At 46.8% G+C, this 5,000-nt stretch overlaps 7 non-coding genes across 7 annotated transcripts in view; 4 read left to right on the forward strand and 3 right to left on the reverse strand.

The window, feature by feature from the left end:
- TRNAG-UCC (transfer RNA glycine (anticodon UCC)) overlaps positions 1–46 on the forward strand; it is a 72-nt gene extending 26 nt beyond the window's left edge. Inside the window, exon 1 of the tRNA in view lies at positions 1–46. This exon is cut by the window's left edge and continues 26 nt beyond it. This is a non-coding gene — a tRNA (tRNA-Gly).
- A 497-nt stretch (positions 47–543) lies between these two features.
- TRNAN-GUU (transfer RNA asparagine (anticodon GUU)) lies at positions 544–617 on the reverse strand. Its single transcript has one exon. It is a non-coding gene; the product is annotated as a tRNA-Asn (tRNA).
- Positions 618–1,609: 992 nt separating this feature from the next.
- Positions 1,610–1,681, forward strand: TRNAG-UCC (transfer RNA glycine (anticodon UCC)). Its single transcript has one exon. It is a non-coding gene; the product is annotated as a tRNA-Gly (tRNA).
- Positions 1,682–2,178: 497 nt separating this feature from the next.
- TRNAN-GUU (transfer RNA asparagine (anticodon GUU)) lies at positions 2,179–2,252 on the reverse strand. The gene has a single exon. It is a non-coding gene; the product is annotated as a tRNA-Asn (tRNA).
- Positions 2,253–3,245: 993 nt separating this feature from the next.
- TRNAG-UCC (transfer RNA glycine (anticodon UCC)) lies at positions 3,246–3,317 on the forward strand. The gene has a single exon. It is a non-coding gene; the product is annotated as a tRNA-Gly (tRNA).
- A 497-nt stretch (positions 3,318–3,814) lies between these two features.
- TRNAN-GUU (transfer RNA asparagine (anticodon GUU)) lies at positions 3,815–3,888 on the reverse strand. The gene has a single exon. It is a non-coding gene; the product is annotated as a tRNA-Asn (tRNA).
- A 991-nt stretch (positions 3,889–4,879) lies between these two features.
- On the forward strand, positions 4,880–4,951 carry TRNAG-UCC (transfer RNA glycine (anticodon UCC)). Its single transcript has one exon. It is a non-coding gene; the product is annotated as a tRNA-Gly (tRNA).
- Positions 4,952–5,000: the final 49 nt, after the last annotated feature.

Raw genomic sequence — 5,000 nt, forward strand, 5'->3', positions numbered from 1 at the left:
GCTGCCTTCCAAGCAGTTGACCCGGGTTCGATTCCCGGCCAACGCATGTGAGCTTGCTTTTGGCACCCTACAATTCCATGGAAGACAAGACCAAGACAAGATCTCTGAACAGTTAGGACATCCTGCACCTGCTCAGTCTCTGGAGAGGTTCCATTCCGGTGCAGCAGACTCTACGCCAGCTTAAAGTTCTTTCTAAATGGTCAACACTTAATGCAGACACTCTATAATGTTCTAAACAAATAGCTAGCAAGGCACTAAGGCGAGCCTGTCCTTGGGTGGGCTTGAACTGCCTTTCTTTGGCTTGACAGCCATCGCCAGGCTTTGGGTTCGATCCCCGGCTAATACTTTACTGCTGCTTCTGGGGTACAGAAAACTTCATTTGGTCACAGACACTGCCAGGGATGTCTGTTGTATCACTAAGACATGAACTTGATGCTGCTCACCCTTTTCATGAACGTGAATGAGATTCCAACGTGTCTCAAATGAATCTACATGGCTATCTGGGGTTCTCTTCGGACAACTGTTGAACACAAAAGGAAAGGCTGTCCCTGGGTGGGCTTGAACCACCAACCTTTCGGTTAACAGCCGAACGCGCTAACCGATTGCGCCACAGAGACTGTGCCTGCAGTTGTTGCTAAATGATTTTATGGGGATGTATGTGTGTCTTGTGGAGTGAGGAAGTAAGTCTGCTCCAAGAAGTTTAACGCCACTTTTTCCCACAATGAAGCATTCACTGTATGGCAGCAGAGTGGCGCAGCGGAAGCGTGCTGGGCCCATAACCCAGAGGTCGATGGATCGAAACCATCCTCTGCTAGGTGTACGTTTGTTTTTATACCTTGCTTACCATATGGGCCAATTGTCGGCCATAGCCCCTTAAGAGAAAGTGTCATTAGGGCCTTGCTGTAACATAGATAGTAGTGTAACTATTTCAACTAATGTACCCTTCTTAAACTTGAAGGTTGAATACAAACAGAAGCAGAGTGGCGCAGCGGAAGCGTGCTGGGCCCATAACCCAGAGGTCGATGGATCGAAACCATCCTCTGCTAGGCATGAATTCATTTTTGCACCTTGCTTTATCGCATGGGCAAAACGGTTTCCATTGCCCTGTAAGAGAAAGTGTAATAAGGGCCCTGCTGTAACGTACATATTAGGGTAGCTAAGACTACTCCTGGGCCGTTCTTGTAGTTGAAGAGATGGGTGAACTGTGACACCGCACTTAAAAAAAAAAAAAAAAAAAAAAAAAAAAACAGCAAACAGAGAAGCTTCCCCATATTGGAGCATTGGATTTGGTCAAGTCTTAAGCCAATGTGTTGTAGGGCACAAGTAAGCTTTGGGTTAGCATGAATGGTTGCATGGCCACCTAGCTTTTCATCCTTCCCACCCTTGCCCTGGAATCTTCCAGACTTCAAATTGCTGTCCTTTGCTGTGTGTGTGTTGCACCAGCATCATCCAGGGGGGCACATGATCTTTCTGAAGTCTTGAATTGAAGTCTGTAAGCAGTATCACCATGTGTCCCACTGCTTACATCTAGCAAAGTAGGCAAATAAGCAAGCTCATTTTTCTCTTGGGTATATTGCAATGGTACATGCTAGGCGAGTTTCAGCATGTAGCGTTGGTGGTATAGTGGTGAGCATAGCTGCCTTCCAAGCAGTTGACCCGGGTTCGATTCCCGGCCAACACATGTGAGCTTGCTTTTGGCACCCTACAATTCCATGGAAGACAAGACCAAGACAAGATCTCTGAACAGTTAGGACATCCTGCACCTGCTCAGTCTCTGGAGAGGTTCCATTCCGGTGCAGCAGACTCTACGCCAGCTTAAAGTTCTTTCTAAATGGTCAACACTTAATGCAGACACTCTATAATGTTCTAAACAAATAGCTAGCAAGGCACTAAGGCGAGCCTGTCCTTGGGTGGGCTTGAACTGCCTTTCTTTGGCTTGACAGCCGTCGCCAGGCTTTGGGTTCGATCCCCGGCTAATACTTTACTGCTGCTTCTGGGGTACAGAAAACTTCATTTGGTCACAGACACTGCCAGGGATGTCTGTTGTATCACTAAGACATGAACTTGATGCTGCTCACCCTTTTCATGAACGTGAATGAGATTCCAACGTGTCTCAAATGAATCTGCATGGCTATCTGGGGTTCTCTTCGGACAACTGTTGAACACAAAAGGAAAGGCCGTCCCTGGGTGGGCTTGAACCACCAACCTTTCGGTTAACAGCCGAACGCGCTAACCGATTGCGCCACAGAGACTGTGCCTGCAGTTGTTGCTAAATGATTTTATGGGGATGTATGTGTGTCTTGTGGAGTGAGGAAGTAAGTCTGCTCCAAGAAGTTTAACGCCACTTTTTCCCACAATGAAGCATTCACTGTATGGCAGCAGAGTGGCGCAGCGGAAGCGTGCTGGGCCCATAACCCAGAGGTCGATGGATCGAAACCATCCTCTGCTAGGTGTACGTTGGTTTTTATACCTTGCTTACCATATGGGCCAATTGTCGGCCATAGCCCCTTAAGAGAAAGTGTCATTAGGGCCTTGCTGTAACATAGATAGTAGTGTAACTATTTCAACTAATGTACCCTTCTTAAACTTGAAGGTTGAATACAAACAGAAGCAGAGTGGCGCAGCGGAAGCGTGCTGGGCCCATAATCCAGAGGTCGATGGATCGAAACCATCCTCTGCTAGGCATGAATTCATTTTTGCACCTTGCTTTATCGCATGGGCAAAACGGTTTCCATTGCCCTGTAAGAGAAAGTGTAATAAGGGCCCTGCTGTAACGTACATATTAGGGTAGCTAAGACTACTCCTGGGCCGTTCTTGTAGTTGAAGAGATGGGTGAACTGTGACACCGCACTTAAAAAAAAAAAAAAAAAAAAAAAAAAAAAACAGCAAACAGAGAAGCTTCCCCATATTGGAGCATTGGATTTGGTCAAGTCTTAAGCCAATGTGTTGTAGGGCACAAGTAAGCTTTGGGTTAGCATGAATGGTTGCATGGCCACCTAGCTTTTCATCCTTCCCACCCTTGCCCTGGAATCTTCCAGACTTCAAATTGCTGTCCTTTGCTGTGTGTGTGTTGCACCAGCATCATCCAGGGGGGCACATGATCTTTCTGAAGTCTTGAATTGAAGTCTGTAAGCAGTATCACCATGTGTCCCACTGCTTACATCTAGCAAAGTAGGCAAATAAGCAAGCTCATTTTTCTCTTGGGTATATTGCAATGGTACATGCTAGGCGAGTTTCAGCATGTAGCGTTGGTGGTATAGTGGTGAGCATAGCTGCCTTCCAAGCAGTTGACCCGGGTTCGATTCCCGGCCAACGCATGTGAGCTTGCTTTTGGCACCCTACAATTCCATGGAAGACAAGACCAAGACAAGATCTCTGAACAGTTAGGACATCCTGCACCTGCTCAGTCTCTGGAGAGGTTCCATTCCGGTGCAGCAGACTCTACGCCAGCTTAAAGTTCTTTCTAAATGGTCAACACTTAATGCAGACACTCTATAATGTTCTAAACAAATAGCTAGCAAGGCACTAAGGCGAGCCTGTCCTTGGGTGGGCTTGAACTGCCTTTCTTTGGCTTGACAGCCGTCGCCAGGCTTTGGGTTCGATCCCCGGCTAATACTTTACTGCTGCTTCTGGGGTACAGAAAACTTCATTTGGTCACAGACACTGCCAGGGATGTCTGTTGTATCACTAAGACATGAACTTGATGCTGCTCACCCTTTTCATGAACGTGAATGAGATTCCAACGTGTCTCAAATGAATCTACATGGCTATCTGGGGTTCTCTTCGGACAACTGTTGAACACAAAAGGAAAGGCCGTCCCTGGGTGGGCTTGAACCACCAACCTTTCGGTTAACAGCCGAACGCGCTAACCGATTGCGCCACAGAGACTGTGCCTGCAGTTGTTGCTAAATGATTTTATGGGGATGTATGTGTGTCTTGTGGAGTGAGGAAGTAAGTCTGCTCCAAGAAGTTTAACGCCACTTTTTCCCACAATGAAGCATTCACTGTATGGCAGCAGAGTGGCGCAGCGGAAGCGTGCTGGGCCCATAACCCAGAGGTCGATGGATCGAAACCATCCTCTGCTAGGTGTACGTTGGTTTTTATACCTTGCTTACCATATGGGCCAATTGTCGGCCATAGCCCCTTAAGAGAAAGTGTCATTAGGGCCTTGCTGTAACATAGATAGTAGTGTAACTATTTCAACTAATGTACCCTTCTTAAACTTGAAGGTTGAATACAAACAGAAGCAGAGTGGCGCAGCGGAAGCGTGCTGGGCCCATAACCCAGAGGTCGATGGATCGAAACCATCCTCTGCTAGGCATGAATTCATTTTTGCACCTTGCTTTATCGCATGGGCAAAACGGTTTCCATTGCCCTGTAAGAGAAAGTGTAATAAGGGCCCTGCTGTAACGTATATATTAGGGTAGCTAAGACTACTCCTGGGCCGTTCTTGTAGTTGAAGAGATGGGTGAACTGTGACACCGCACTTAAAAAAAAAAAAAAAAAAAAAAAAAAAACAGCAAACAGAGAAGCTTCCCCATATTGGAGCATTGGATTTGGTCAAGTCTTAAGCCAATGTGTTGTAGGGCACAAGTAAGCTTTGGGTTAGCAGGAATGGTTGCATGGCCACCTAGCTTTTCATCCTTCCCACCCTTGCCCTGGAATCTTCCAGACTTCAAATTGCTGTCCTTTGCTGTGTGTGTGTTGCACCAGCATCATCCAGGGGGGCACATGATCTTTCTGAAGTCTTGAATTGAAGTCTGTAAGCAGTATCACCATGTGTCCCACTGCTTACATCTAGCAAAGTAGGCAAATAAGCAAGCTCATTTTTCTCTTGGGTATATTGCAATGGTACATGCTAGGCAAGGTTCAGCATGTAGCGTTGGTGGTATAGTGGTGAGCATAGCTGCCTTCCAAGCAGTTGACCCGGGTTCGATTCCTGGCCAACGCATGTGAGCTTGCTTTTGGCACCCTACAATTCCATGGAAGACAAGACCAAG

This window comes from Hyperolius riggenbachi, chromosome 4 (genome assembly GCF_040937935.1).
Source record: "Hyperolius riggenbachi isolate aHypRig1 chromosome 4, aHypRig1.pri, whole genome shotgun sequence".
Lineage (NCBI taxonomy): Eukaryota > Metazoa > Chordata > Amphibia > Anura > Hyperoliidae > Hyperolius > Hyperolius riggenbachi.